This window comes from Schistocerca serialis, chromosome 7, assembly GCF_023864345.2.
Source record: "Schistocerca serialis cubense isolate TAMUIC-IGC-003099 chromosome 7, iqSchSeri2.2, whole genome shotgun sequence".
NCBI lineage: Eukaryota > Metazoa > Arthropoda > Insecta > Orthoptera > Acrididae > Schistocerca > Schistocerca serialis.
Window position 1 is genome coordinate 355948705 of NC_064644.1, and position 16626 is coordinate 355965330.

The 16626-nt window shown below is 44.6% G+C and overlaps 1 pseudogene; it reads left to right on the forward strand.

Moving 5' to 3' along the window:
* The window catches only part of LOC126413080 (lipase 3-like), a 78152-nt pseudogene that overhangs the window by 36870 nt on the left and 24656 nt on the right, over positions 1-16626 (forward strand).

A 16626-nucleotide genomic window follows, 5' to 3' on the forward strand; every position in this document is an offset into this window, starting at 1 on the left:
GTCTCTACCTAAACGGCGAACTTGTGCATCGCTGTATTGAGCTTAGTGATAATGATCATGTGGCTCTGATCCCTTGGCATCCCAGATTGCCTGACCTAAAACCTTGTGACTTTTTCCTCTGGAGTTACATTAGGGATCGTATGTAAGTACCCCATTCCATAGAAACGAAAATGAGATGGTTCTCATGTGTGTGAAACATTTCACAAAGTATAACATAAAACACGTGGAACATTCGAATAGTACACTCACTTCCCTGATCATTTGTCAGGAGACGGAGCAGTTCAGTCCGTTGTTGAAATTGGTGATGGAATTGCTAATGCAATTGCTACCGCATGAGCTTCCATGTGACGTTCCTAACCTTTTACCTCGTCCCCACTTATTGTGGTTCAAATGGTTCAAATGGCTTTGAGCACTATGGGACTCAACTGCTGTGGTCATCAGTCCCCTAGAACTTAGAACTACTTAAACCTAAGGACATCACACACATCCATGCCCGAGGCAGGATTCGAACCTGCGACCGTAGCGTCGCGCGGTTCCAGACTGTAGCGCCTAGAACCGCTCGGCCATTCCGGCCGGCACTTATAGTGACACGAGTCGGAAAAGACGAGGAATAAATCGCAAAGCAGTCTGTCCGGTCGGCCGAGAGCGTCGACAGCGAGCCGCTGAAAGCAAACAAAAAGGCATCGGGAGGGGAAGACAAGAAACGGCGACGACAGGGCAGAAGAACAAGCCCAGAGAATAAACCAAGATCAAACCTACAACGTAGAGAATTCAGAACCAATCAACGATGTGTAGCGAGATCAATACAGTAGCACGGCGAAATCACGACACACTGAGCGTCTGCGCTGCTGGCTTTACAGAGCGGCCGCCAGGTCCTTATGGTCGGTAAGAGGAGCTTGTCTCCATAGACAGCGCTGCAGTGGCTACAACAAGGCTCGTAGAATACGCCAGTGCCCCCTAGCGGCCGTCATCGAGGTCCATGCCTTCCGTCGGGCTTTCAGGTTCACGGACCGGGATACCAGAGAAAGGATGTTTGCTAAGTTAAGGTATGGAACGAACTAGGCTACCACTTGGGCGTGTGTCGTGTGATCAGAAAGGCACTCATCGAAGATTTATATACTGCAAAATGCAAACTTGGTGGCTTTTCTGTTCTATTCATGCGTTACTTATATTTGTACATGCACTACTTCGGAATATACAAAGTTTTTAAAACGAATGTATCATTTATACTCGCCCTGTATAGATTGTATGTTGCCCGTCTTTCCCTACTTACAAGGGAACCTCCCCATTGCACCCCCCTCAAACTTTGTTATAAATTGACACAATGGATAGGCCTTGAAAAACTGAACACAGATCAATCGAGAAAACAGGAAGAAGTTGTGTGGAACTACGAAAAAATAAGCAAATTATACAAACTGAGTAGTTCATGTGCAAGATAAGCAACATCAAGGACAATGGCAGCTGATGAGCGCCGTGGTCCCGTGGTTAGAGTGAGCAACTGCCGAACGAGAGGTCCTTGGTTCGAGTCCTCCCGCGAGTGAAAATTTTACTTTCTTTATTTTCGCAAAGTTACGATCTGTCCGTTCATTCATTGACGTCTCTATCCACTGTAATAAGTTTAGTGTCTGTGTTTTGTGACCGCACCGCAAAACCGTGCGATTAGTAGACGAAAGGACGTGCCTCTCCAATAGGAACCGAAAACATTTGATCTCAAGGTCATAAGTCAACCGATTCCTCCACACGAAAACACGTCTGATATATTCTTTACTACACTGGTGACGGCATGTGCGTCACATGACAGGAATATGTTGTCGACCCACCTAACTTGCACACTTGGCGAATGGGTAAAAAGATTCTTCTACCTTGCCCGATTTAGGTTTTCTTGTGGATGTGATAATCACTCCCAAAAAATTGTTGAAAACATAAGAGTTTCTCACATAAACTGCAACAAATGAATGCAACAGCTTCACAGTCGCACAGTTTTCCCTGTGCTCTGCCAAAACATATGTTTTTTACGTTTTCAATTGTTTCCGTGCGTAGACCGTCAAATCCTGTATATGTCCAAGCAAATCTGAACATGTCCTGGAATTTTGGAGAGCGAAGTTGATTATGTGTGAGTGACTGAACTTTGATAATTATCTGAAAATAAAAAATTAATCTTCTCATTCGAGAGAAGATTTGAACCAAGGACCTCTCGTTCCGCAGCTGCTCACGCTAACCACGGGACCACGGGGCTCGTAAACCGACACTCTCCTTGATGTTGCCTACCTTGCACATGGACTACTCAGTTTGTATATTTTGCTTATTTTTTTCATGGTTCCACACAACTTCTTCCTGTTTTCTCGATTGATCTGTGTTCAGTTTTTCAAGGCCTATCCCTGTGTCAACTTATAACTAAATCTGAGGGGGGTGCGATGGGGAGGTTCCCTTGTTAGCTCAGGTATTAAATCGCTTAATACTTTTCATTTGAGACTGGCCATATGAACTTTGGTTTTCGTGGTGTATTGCTGTTAATTTATTTAGTCATCCGACTTATTTTGTAAACCGAATTTTTCACAGATTTGAAGCCAAATCTGTAGATTTAAGTAGTAGTAGTTCTAGATCCTTAAGTTTTGAGTTACCCTGAACGTTGTATGCATCTGTTCTTTTCCCTACTTCTGACTGGTTTTGTGTGCCAACCTTTTCATCTCAGAATGACACTTGCACTTCCAACGTACTTAGTTATTTGTTGGGTATGTTCCAATCTCTGTCTTCCTCTAGATTTTTTATGCTCTACAGCTCGCTCAAGTGCCATGGAAATTATTCCTTGATGTCTTAACACATGTCCTATCATACTAAGACCTTGTCCTCTTACACTCGTTTATCTCCTCGTCAATTATGTGGTGGATCTTGTCATTCCATACCTTATCAGTCCACCTGATTTTCAGCATCCTTCTACTGCGCCACGTCGCAAACGTCTAGATTCTTTTCTCTTCCGGTTTTCCCACAACCCATGTGCTCTAAAAGGACATTTTCAGAAATTTCTTACCGTCTTCATCTGTACTATTCTGCTTTCAATGTCCTCCTTGCTCCGTCTGTCATACTTTATTTTACTTCCTAGGCAGCACAATCCATTCATTTCATCTACTTCGTGGTTACCAATTTTCACTGCAAATTTATCAGTAACCTCATTTCTGCTGCTCCTCATTACTTTAATCTTCCTTTGGATTACTCTCTGTCCGTATTTTACACTCATTAAACTGTTCATTCCATTCAGAATATTCTGTAATTCTTCCTTACGTTCACTGAGGACAGATATGTCATCAGCAAATCCTACCACCGATACCCTTTCACCCTAAATTTTAGTAGCATTCTCGGCTCTTTGCTTCATTTCTGTCATAGTTTCTTCGATGTCTAGATTCAACAGCATCGGAAGAAACTACGTGATATCTTACACGCTGTGGTTATTATTATTCAGTAATAGAAGTCTTTTGTTGAAGAAGTCTTCCTTCACCTACGGCAATCAGCTTTTGACATTTTCCTCTGTCTGACCATTCTGTGTAAGCTTGTTCCTAGCTATTAAAATTTCTTTGCTTCTTCCTTTACTTTGTCGTACCCAATTCTGTGTTAACTAAGTAGTTATTAAAACTTTGATAGAGTACAACGTTGCTTACGTACGAGATTTCTCAAATATAGTGATATATTCAGAAAATCATATGATGCATAGAGAATTTATATTCTAATTAGACAGCAAAGTTTAAGTATCATAATGAACTCACTCACTTGGTTAATATCTGTAGATTAGTCCGTTCTGCCACAACTGTTATTTAATTTTTTCTCAGAGTTATAGGTGTTGTCAGATGCTTAATGTTTTTAAATCAAATTGAAATTGTTGGTACTTGACAAGTCCCTCCACTCCACTGCTAAATTTGAGTAGATAGTGTGTATGTAGTTGGTTACGTTTACAATATTTGGTCGTAGATCAAGTTTAAAACGAAAACCCGTTACGCAAATCTACATCTACATCTACATCTACATCGATACTCTGCATATCACATTTAAGTGCCTGGCAGAGGTTTCATCGAACCACCCCCATAAAATTTCTCTATTATCCCAATCTCGCACAGCACATGGAAGAAACGAACACCTATATCTTTCGGTGCGAGCTCTGATTTCCCTTATTTTATTATGGTGGTCGCTTCTCCCGATGTAGGTCGGCGTCAACAAAATGTTCTCGCATTCGGGCAGAAAGTTGGTGATTAAAATTTAGTGGGACGATTCCGCCGCAAAATAACCTCTTTGTTTTAATGTTGTCCACCCCAAATCCTGCAACATTTCAGTTACACTCTCTCCCCTATTTCGCGATAATACAAAAAAGGCTGCCCTTATTTGAACTTTCTCGATGTACTTCTTCAGTTCCCCATCTGGTAGGGATCCCACACCGCGTAGCAGTATTCCGAAAGAGGACGGACAGGCTACTGTAGGCATTCTTATTAGTAGATCTGTTACACTTTCTAAGTGTTGTGCCAATAAACCGCAGTCTTTGGTTAGCCTTCCCAACAACATTTTCTCTGTGCTCCTTCAAATTTAAGTTGTTCGTAATTGTAATTCCTAGGTATTTAGTTGAATTTACGGCCTTTAGATTTGACTGATTTATTATGTAACCGAAGTTTAACAGGCTTCTTTTAGCATTCATGTGGACGACCTCACACGTTTCGTTATTTAGATCAATTGCCAATTTTTGCACCACACAGATAGCTTTTCTTAATCGTTTTTCTTTGATCTTCTGATGACTTTACTAGTCGATAAACGACAGCGTCATCAGAAAACAACCTAAGGCGACTGCACAGATTGACTCCTAAATGGTTTATATAGAAGAGGAACAGCAAAGAGCCTATAACACTACCTTGGAGGACGTCAGAAATCACTTCTGTATTACTCGATGACTTTCCGTCATTTCTACGAACTGTGACCTCTCTGACAGCAAATCACAAAACCAGTCACATAACTGAGACGATAGTACATAAGCAAGAATTTCACTACAAGCTGCTAGTATGGTACAGTGTCAAAAGCCTTATGAAAATCAAGAAATACGGAATCAATTTGAAATCCTTTGTCAATAGCGCTCAACACTTCGTGCGAGTAAAGAGCTTGTTGTGTTTCACAAGAACGATGTTTTCTAAATCCATGTTGACTGTATGTCAATAGACCGTTTTCTTCTAGATAATTTATAATGTTTGAACACAATATACACTCCTGGAAATTGAAATAAGAACACCGTGAATTCATTGTCCCAGGAAGGGGAAACTTTATTGACACATTCCTGGGGTCAGATACATCACATGATCACACTGACAGAACCACAGGCACATAGACACAGGCAACTGAGCATGCACAATGTCGGCACTAGTACAGTGTATATCCACCTTTCGCAGCAATGCAGGCTGCTATTCTCCCATGGAGACGATCGTAGAGATGCTGGATGTAGTCCTGTGGAACGGCTTGCCATGCCATTTCCACCTGGCGCCTCAGTTAGACCAGCGTTCGTGCTGGACGTGCAGACCGCGTGAGACGACGCTTCATCCAGTCCCAAACATCCTCAATGGGGACAGATCCGGAGATCTTGCTGGCCAGGGTAGTTGACTTACACCTTCTAGAGCACGTTGGGTGGCACGGGATACATGCGGACGTGCATTGTCCTGTTGGAACAGCAAGTTCCCTTGCCGGTCTAGGAATGGTAGAGCGATGGGTTCGATGACGGTTTGGATGTACCGTGCACTATTCAGTGTCCCCTCGACGATCACCAGTGGTGTACGGCCAGTGTAGGAGATCGCTCCCCACACCATGATGCCGGGTGTTGGCCCTGTGTGCCTCGGTCGTATGCAGTCCTGATTGTGGCGCTCACCTGCACGGCGCCAAACACGCATACGACCATCATTGGCACCAAGGCAGAAGCGACTCTCATCGCTGAAGACGACACGTCTCCATTCGTCCCTCCATTCACGCCTGTCGCGACACCACTGGAGGCGGGCTGCACGATGTTGGGGCATGAGCGGAAGACGGCCTAACGGTGTGCGGGGTCGTAGCCCAGCTTCATGGAGACGGTTGCGAATGGTCCTCGCCGATACCCCAGGAGCAACAGTGTCCCTAATTTGCTGGGAAGTGGCGGTGCGGTCCCCTACGGCACTGCGTAGGATCCTACGGTCTTGGCGTGCATCCGTGCGTCGCTGCGGTCCGGTCCCAGGTCGACGGGCACGTGCACCTTCCGCCAACCACTGGCGACAACATCGATGTACTGTGGAGACCTCACGCCCCACGTGTTGAGCAATTCGGCGGTACGTCCACCCGGCCTCCCGCATGCCCACTATACGCCCTCGTTCAAAGTCCGTCAACTGCACATACGGTTCACGTCCACGCTGTCGCGGCATGCTACCAGTGTTAAAGACTGCGATGGAGCTCCGTATGCCACGGCAAACTGGCTGACACTGACGGCGGCGGTGCTCAAATGCTGCGCAGCTAGCGCCATTCGACGGCCAACACCGCGGTTCCTGGTGTGTCCGCTGTGCCGTGCGTGTGATCATTGCTTGTACAGCCCTCTCGCAGTGTCCGGAGCAAGTATGGTGGGTCTGACACACCGGTGTCAATGTGTTCTTTTTTCCATTTCCAGGAGTGTATATTGCAAAATCCTGCTGCGTATCGACGTTAATGATACGGGCCTACAATTTAGTGGATTACTCTTACTACCTTTCTTGAATATTGGCGTGAACCATGCCACTTTTGTCTGGGGTGCGGATCTTTCGTCGAGCGAACGGTTGTATATGATTGTTAAGTATGGAGCTATTGTATCAGCATACTCTGAAAGGAACTTGACTGATGTACAGTCCTGAGCGGAGGAGTTCCTTTTATTAAGTGATTTAAGTTGCTTCACTACTCAGAGGATATCTACTTCTAAATGTCTCATGTTGGCACCTGTTCTTGATTCGACTTCTGGAATATTTTCCTGCGCCTTCTTGGGTGAAGGAATTGAAAAGGCCGTGTTTAGTAACTCTGCTTTGGCAGCACTGTCGTCGATAATATTTCCATTGCTATCTCGCAGACGAGGCATTGTCTGTGTCTTGCTGCTAGCGTACTTTACATACGACCAGTACTTCATTGGATTTTCTGCCAGGTTTCGAGATAAAGTTTCGTTGTGAAAACTATTGTAAGCATCTCGCATTGATGTCCGCGTAAAATTACGGGCTTCTGCAATAGATCACTTATCTTGAGATTTAGCGTTCGCTTAAATATGGCATGCTTTTTTCATTCCTCCTGAAACAGTGTTTTGACCCGTTTTGGTACCAAGGGAGATCAGTTCCGTTGTTTGTTAATTTATTTGGACGATTTCTTTGAATTTAAGCCACATCTAGTTTACACTTACATTGTTAATTTGGAAGGGGTGGAGATTGTCTCTCAGGAAGGCGTAAAGTGAATTTTTTTCTGTTCCTCTGAATAGGTATATTTCTCGTTCATTTTTCAAAGATTTGGGATTACAGTATTCAACTTCACTGTGTTCACTAATTCCTGTATCCGTTTTGATGCTCGTTATTATCTCAGGATTGTTTGTTGACAAGAGGTCAAGCGTGTTTTCGCAACCATTTACTATTCGCGTGGACTCATGAATTAACTGGTCAAATTAATTTTCAGAGACTGCCTCCAGAACAATTCCGAATAATGTTTCATGCGTACTTCCGGATTTAAACATGTATTATCGCCAACATATAGAGGGTAAATTAGAGTCACCACCAACTATAATGCTATGAGTCCGGTACTTGTTCGAAATTAAACTAAAATTTTCTTCGAACCTTTCAGTAATTAATTCATCTGAACTGGCAGGTCAGTGAAAGGATCTAATTATTATTTTGTTCCGGTTGCCAAGAGTGACCTCTGCCCATACTAACTCACAGGATCTATCTACTTCAGTTTCGCAACAAGCTAAACTACTAACAGCAACAAAAGCATCACCGCCAACTGTGCAAGCCTATCCTTTCGGATCAACGTTAGGCTCATCGCAATAATTTCGGCTGAACTTATCTCCGGCTTTAGCTAGCTTTCAGTGCCTGTAACGATTTAAGCATCAATGCTTTCTATTAACGCTTGGAGCTCTGGTATTTTCCCAACACATCTATGACACTTTACAGCTGTTATACCGATGGTTCCTGTATCTACTTTCTTCCTGGGTTCGGCCTGCTCTCTTTGAGACTGAAGCTATTTTGTGTTTTCCTGAGACCTTCTAATTTAAAAAACCGTCCAGTCCACACCGCTCTGCTCATTCTGTCCGTGTAACCGCCTATGCGTTAGTGGGCACCTGACCTATTCAGCGAAACCCGAAACCCAACCACACTATAGCTTAAGTCGAGGAATCTGCAACCTACAAGTTCGCAGAACCGTCTGACCCTCTGATTCAGACGCTCTACTCGGTTCTGCAACAAAGGTCCGCAGTCGGTCCTGCCAGCACTTAAGCATTTTCACAGAGAAAGTGTATCTTACTTGTGGAATTAGTGACACATTCTACTTCATGCCGAGTTGCCCGGAATATGATCCTTGAGACACCCATAAAGTAAACTAAAGTAACAAAGTTAACTGATATTCCTCATCAAACAAACCATGTGGAGCACTGTTTTCCTTGTGCAGTTGGCACGAGATCAGCTACTACGACCTCCCGGCCAAGATCGACTACATCCTGGCCAAGACGGGCCAGAGCGACCTGTACTACGCTGGCCACTCCCAGGGCACCACTTCCTTCTACGTGATGACGACAATGCGACCCGAGTACAACGACAAGATCCGCGTCATGTTCAGCCTGGCTCCCGTCGCCTTCATGGACCACATGTTCAATCCACTCTCGCAAATCGTGTCGCAGTTCATAGATCAAGTGGAGGTAGGTATCACATTTCACCTTTGGTGGTCGTTCTACATTTATTGCTTGGTACCAACAAAAGGTTTGTCCTGTATGTTGTAGTATTAACTGAAGTCTTCTTACTTTAATGTTAACTAGCTCAAGGAAGCATCACTGAAAGTAGCATATGAAATGGTCTGAAAGTTACATGTCCTTTAATCCTACGAAACAGATTCTCTGATGAGCCCTAACTAGGGATCTGAAAATATAGCATATATTTTTGGCCAAATTCGTGTCTATTTTTGGCGAAATTCGCATCTAAATTATTTTAGTTTGTAAATGATTAAGACGTACAAATTAGAAAGATAGTCACGCCACATGCCTCAAACGAAACCTTAGTGCTTTGAAATTGACTGTTAGAAAAAGTGAGTGACTGAAGAACATTTGACCGGTATGATTACCTTTGCCTTTGCGAAATTTGTTTTTTGTAAAGTGATCTTCGCTCGTTTTCCTTCTTTTGGCTCTATTTAAGCTTTCAATGCATGACTATTTCTGTTGACAAGCAGTATTTTCTTGCTGGTGAACCGAGTCCTTCCCTGATTTAAGTTGTTTCTCGACGTCGTTTTTCTTTTCCGGCTCAATTCGATAATCACAAAATCTGCAGAATATTGATTTCGCTCTTCTGTGGGCATTCATAAACGTGCGATCCATATGTGACAACGCTGCAGAAACAGGGTGAAAATAATTGAACTATATGAAATAAAATCGTAATAATTTCTGAACGGTTTTCTGTTGGACGTTCAAACTTCACGGTTAGCCGCGGGGCATGATTTAGCGACGAAGCCCACTTTCATTAGTATAGGTTCGTCAATATTGGCGGATTTGTGGGACTGAGAATGCGCATTTCGCGATCGAGAAGTCACTTCACCCTCAACGGGTGACCGTGTGCAGCCTCTAGTCACGGAATAATCGGTGCGATTTTCCTTGAAGACACCGTGACTACTGAACGGCTCATGAAGGTTTTGGAAGATGATTTCGTCCGCATCATCCAAAGTGATCCTGATTTCGACAAGATGTGGTTCATGCAAGGCGGAGCTCGGCCCCATCGAAACAGTGTTTGTGACGGGGGAGCATTTTTGGGACCACATTTTGGCTCTGAGGTGCCCAGAGACCACTGGCATGGGACTTGATTGGCTGCCATATTCTCAGGATCTGAACACATGTGACTCCTTTTTGTGCTGATGTACTAGAGACAACGTGTACAGCAATAACCCCAAAACCATTGCTGACCTGAAAACAGCTATTCAGGAGGTCATCACAGAATCGATGTTCCGACACATGCGAGTCATGCAGAATTTCGCTATTCGTTTGCGCCACATCATTGCCAATGATGGCAGGCATACCAAACATTTCGTTACTGAAATCCCAACACCTGTAGTGACGTGTTGAATAAAGTGTGTGCACGCAGTAGTTTGTAACTAATTTACGTTTTATTTTCATATAGTTCAATTATTGTCACCCTCTATAATCGACAGTGTAAGTGGTGTAGAAATAAAACCGAAAAAAACTCTATTCGGACGTTGGGGAAGACTCTCTGTGAGATCGAAATACGTTGACAGGTTTTCTTTCCCGATCGCTATGGCGGACAGTTCGGACACTATAAGTTTTCATTACGCCGCGAGCGCTAACAAAGTAGAATTACAAAAATAAGAAAACAATGAGGATCACACAGCAGAAAGCATTGGGTAATGGTTACCGCGCAATGACTTGTTGATATTGTCAGTGTCGTAAATGAGGCACTCGCAGTTCAGGCCCGACCCCTACCTATACATGACGCAACCGCAGTTTAACTAGCAGACAAACGTACCCGCATCTTTCATCTAAGATGGTAGTATCACAACGGAGTCATAGGTTTACGCGGCGAGTGCCTTTACGGATCGTTGACCGCTCATAACTGGTGTGGCACCAGAGCATCGAGTGCACAGATGCGACTTTGCGTTAGTTACTTTTTATTCCGCAAAAACGTTGTTACGCACGTCATCTTTTCCAACTGGGCTTCCCAGATGATGCGCAATACCAGAAATCGAAAATTGCTTATACGAGTATTTTAGATATTTATTCGTAGAAAATAAGGTTGTTTCAAGCTATCTATGGTAAAATAGTTCACCGGATAAAATTTCCTGTGGAACAGCATTTATTGGATAAATTCGAGTTTTCGCTCTTGAGGAAGAATTTACGACTAACGGATGGCTATAATTATGGTTCAGCTACTTACAGAGGTAGGCAACGGCCTTGCCGCAGTGGATACACCGCTTTCCGTGGTCGGCACTTGGATAGGTCACCATCCAGGCCGCCATGCGCTGTTGCGTTTTCGGAGTGCACTCAGCCTCGTGATGCCAATTGAGGAGCTACTCGACCGACTAGTAGCGGCTTCGGTCAAGCATACCATCATAACGACCGGGAGAGCGGTGTGCTGACCCCACACCCCTCCTATCCGCATCCTCCTCTGCGGATGACACGGCAGTCGGATGGTCCCAGCAGGCCACTCGTGGCCTGAAGACGGAGTGCTACTTACAGAGGTCCAGTGTGGGCTGTAATTACTGTATGACAGCTAAACGTGGTAGATATTCTAACGCGTTGACACAGAACCGATTTATGCTGGAAAACATTTAGGTTCAATTTTGGCCAGCAGCTGCAGATCAGGCGCTCTGACTACAAGAAAGACTTATGCAAATGTTTTCATGTGCAATGGATAAGGAATGGAACGCTGGCAGAGAAAGTCAGAGAGCTAAGGAAGGTATAATTCGCTTGTACTCTTAACCGTTTCCTAAAGTTGTTCAATATGAGCACCGAAGGCGTCGAACTGAGGCTGTACATCCCCAGATTTGCACCTGGTGGCCAAAATTGTAACTGTTTTGTTTCCAGCGTAAATCGGTTCCACATTAACGCATTGGCATATCAACCAAGCCATCGCCGCCATACGATAATTACAGCCTTCACTGGACCTCCGTGAGTAACTGCACTTTAATTATAATCACCTAATAAATTCACATTTATCGCTAGTACGAATTTCTCAGCTCGCTAGCCAAGACATCGTGACAATTGCCCATCACGAGTATGAATACCATCTGGTGGTCCTGCGGATGCATGATGGGGTAAGGAAAGTATGTAAGGGAAGCAAAGACGAATCGGAAATTATTCCAGCGATGTTATTCCAGAAAATGAGGAAATATACGGAAACAAGCTATTTTGACAAAAGGGAAATTGTTACGGTCCATTTCCTGGTAAAGAACATCTCGGAAACAGCTAAGCTTGTAAGTGTGCTACTGTCGTGAATATCTACACTAAGCTGACGAAGTTAATGGGATAGCGATGCTTACATGTACAGATGGCGGTAATATCGCTTACACAAGATATAGAAGGGGAGTGCATTGGCGGAGCTGTCATTTGTACTCACGTGATTCAATTGGAAAGTCTTCCAACTTGCTTATGGTATTACGACAGGAATTAACAGACTTTGAACCCGGAATGGTAGTTGGAGCTACACGCAAGGGTCATTCCATTTCAGAAATGTTGAGGAATTTAATGTGCCCAGATCCACAATGTCAAAAGTGTGCCTAGGATACCAAATTTCAGACAATCTTTCACCATGGAAAACACAGTGACCGACTGCCTTCACTTAACTATCGAGAGCAGCGGCATTTGCGTTGAGCTGTCAGTGCTAACAGACGAGCAACAGTGCGTGAAATAATCGCAGAAAACAATGTGGAAAACGTATCCCTTAGGACAGTTTGACGTTATTGGGCTATGACAACAGACAGATGTGATACCTTTCCTAATAGCACGACATCGCCTGCAGCGCCTTTCTTGGGCTTGTGACGACATCGATTTCGCACTAGACGATTGGAAAACCATGGTCTGGTCAGATGAGTCCCGACTTCAGTTGGTAAAAGCAGATGTTGGGGTTCAAGTGTGGCGCAGACACCATCAATCTATGGAGCCAAATGTCAACAAGGCAACGTGCAAGCTTGTGGTTGGTCAGTAATTGTGTGGGCTGTGTTTACATGGAATGAACTGGTCCTCTGGTCCAACTGAAGCGATCATTGACTGGAAATGGTAATATTCGGCTACTTGGAGACCATTTGCAGCCATCCAAAACGACGATGAAATTGTTATTGATGACAATACGCCGTATCACAAATGTTTGCGATTTTTGAAGAACATCCTGGACAACTCAAGCGAATGATTTGGCCACCCGGATCGCCCGACGTGAATCCCATCGAACATCTATGGGACATAGTCGAGAGGCCAGTTTATGCACAAAATCCTGCACCGGCAACACTTTCGCGGTTAAGGACGGCTATAGACGCAGCATGGTCCAATATTGACGTGATGCTGAGAGATATTCCTTGACTTTTGTCACCTCAGTGTATGTAAAATGGTTGAATGACGATTAATCCACGACTGCACGACAAGGAGTTGGACATCCACGCCCCATCACAGGACATCGAGGTCGGTAGATTTTCCGCTCTATAACTGTGCATAGCGGGCGATCTGTGGCAAATATACTGGTACAGGCACAAGTTGTCTAGTGTACACCGCTCAGTACATACTGTTGAACGCGAGACGCAGCAGTAGAAGATCCATACGTGTTCACTTGTTGACCCAACGGCATCGTGAATTACGATCGTAAGGATAATCGAGACTGCAGCGTGGATTAATGGAAACATGTCACCTTGTCACTGAATCACGTTATATCAGGTCTATGGTCGGGTCCAGATATACCGTCAAATAGGCGTACGGCTGTTTCAAACATGCGCCGCGCCGTCGAAGCACGGTAATGAAGCAGTCCGTGATGAATATCTTTTCCGACAGAAATCGGAGTTATCCATACGAGAACGGAACAGTACAGGGAGTCGGTATCTTCCGCCATGGACTATGCAGTCACATAAGTATCTTACAGGTAGGTATGCAGATGGTTTTTCCGTAAAACTAACAATAGACTTTTGTTTTTCAGTTAAAAAACCTAAGAGTTCATATTTATATTGCTTACCTATAAGTCAGTGCTGAAATACTTATGCACAATAACTATTACCTCTTTAATGAGGGATGTCAGCCTGAAATCCTGGAATAATGTCACATGACTCTTAATAAACATCACGTGTAATAACACGAAGATAAGTACACCTTTATCTTCGGACAGTACTTCTTTAAAGGCATTGATACCTGGCAAGAACGTGTGTAAAAGATTTGTGCATCATAATGAGATCGATCGTTCCCACTCTGTAGGTCTCGGTTCTCTGTTGTCGAAGTTACTGCTGTCAAGAGTAATCGCAGAAGCGAAGTGTTAAATCCATGAGATTATTGTTGTGGACTGGCAAGACAGCCAATCCACTAGGAGGGAGCCGAAAGGCACGCGTTCAAGCTCACGCAGGCTGGCGTGAGGTCTGGAACAGGTCAGGGATATGAGACTAGCAAAAATAGTACGTATCTGTTGGAATACTTACTTTAATCCATAATTGGTGAACATCGGTCTGACAGTACATGCATCACAAGATAAATAGCAAATGATAATGGCGCCTTGCTAGGTCGTAGCAAATGACGTAGCTGAAGGCTATGCTAACTATCGTCTCGGCAAATGAGAGCGTAATTTGTCAGTGAACCATCGCTAGCAAAGTCGGCTGTACAACTGGAGAGTGCTAGGAAGTCTCTCTAGACCTGCCGTGTGGCGGCGCTCGGTCTGCAATCACTGATAGTGGCGACACGCGGGTCCGACGTATACTACCGGACCGCGGCCGATTTAAAGGCTACCACCTAGCAAGTGTGGTGTCTGGCGGTGACACCACAGTTATGACTAAACGAGTAACCCGTTTTTTGCAGGTGCTTCTTCAGATGATAGGAATGAATGAGTTCAACCCGAACAGTGAGTTCATGCAACTCGTAGGGGAGCTCACGTGCAATGACGAAGCTTTCACGCAGGATATATGCGCCAATATCATGTTCATAATTGGTGGCTTCAACGAAGCAGAACTGATCAAGGTAAGCATACAAGTTATCAGTAGCGTTAAATTTCTTGATAAGGTAAAAAGTTCGAGATACGCGCCATTCAAAGGACATTAGGTAGATATCATTAACAAGTGAACTGTGACCTTCCTTGTTATTAGATATGGAGGCTGTATCAATAACAAGAAAAATATAGTTTGTAAACTACCCCTCCCCCCCCCCCCCCCGCCCAATATACGTCTGTGAGTAAGTAAAGCCTTTACTTAAATTTCTGGCAAATGGATGAAGAAAGATATCAGATATGCTGACAGCTGTTAACTGAACTGTGTATCTAAATTGACATGTGCACTGAATCCTATATACACTGCCAGCCACATTAATGTGACCATCGCCTATATTCGACTTCAATGTGCGCTAACCCCTCACAGCCGGCGGGTGGCACCACCAGCAGTGGAGGGTACATAGAACATGTTGGTTGAACGCTCACAACAGCGTAGTAATCGTATTGCGCGGCGGAAGCGATATATCTGAAGCCCAAAGGGACATGATCATTGCCTTCGGGGCCAGGGGTGGAAGCAGTTCCGAAACGGCTAAGTCTCTATGCTGTAGGCATTCCGCCATTGTTAAACTATACTTCATGGCAAAATGGCGCTACCAGAAACTGGTGCCGAGGAAATCGTGGTGTACCACGGGTCACAGATGATAAAGGTAAACGATGGTTGCTGAGTTGTGTACGGGCTAATAGATCTGCAATTGAAACTCCCTGGCAGATTAAAACTGTGTTCCGGACCGAGACTCGATCTCGGGAGCTTTACCTTTCGCAGGCAAGTGCTCTACGATCTGAGCTACCTAAGCACGACTCACGCCCCGTCCCCACAGCTTTAATTCGGCCAGTACCTCCTACTTTCCAAACTTTACAGAAACCCTCCTACGAACCTTGCAGAACTAGCACTCCTGAAAGAAAGGATATTGCAGAGACATGGCTTAGCCACAGCCTAGGGGATGTTTCCAGAATGAAATTTTCGCTCTGCAACGGAGTGTGCGCTGATATGAAACTTCCTGGCAGATTAAAACTGTGTGCCGGACTGAGACTCGAACTCGGGACCTTTGCCTTTCGCGGGCAAATACTCTACCATCTGAGGTACCCAAGCACAACTTACGACCCTTCCTCACAGCTTCAATTCTGCCAGTACCTAGTCTCCTACCTTCCAAACTTCACAGAAGCTCTTCTGCGAATCTTTCAGAACTAGCACTCCTGGAAGAAAGGATATCAGCGGACACACCGCTGCAGAGTGAAAATCTCATTCTAGATGTGCAGTTGTTGAATAACCGATCGCCCAGATGAACCAAGGGTCGAGCAACAGTGAACACTGCTGTGTACGGACATCTGTAGCAGGCGCCTGGTTCATGCGCTCGTGCTGACTGCCGTTCGTCAATGACAAAGGGTGGAATTTGCACGTCAGTAGCGCAACCTGGAGGTCAGACATGTGACCTTTACAGGTGAATCACGTTTTACGATCCATCGGACAAAGAAAACGCCCTACAACAATCGTCCGAGCGGTTTAGTCCGGAGGAGGGAGCGTTATGGTCTGAGGAATGTTTTCAGCCATTCCCTGGGTGATCTCATCAGTCTGGAAGGCACAGTGGATCAACATGAGCACACATCTACCTCTGGGGACCATGTTCACCACTACATGCAGTTTGGTTTTCCTCAGAGTGATATCATCTACTATAGGACAATGCCACGTGTCACATAGCTCAAAGCGAAC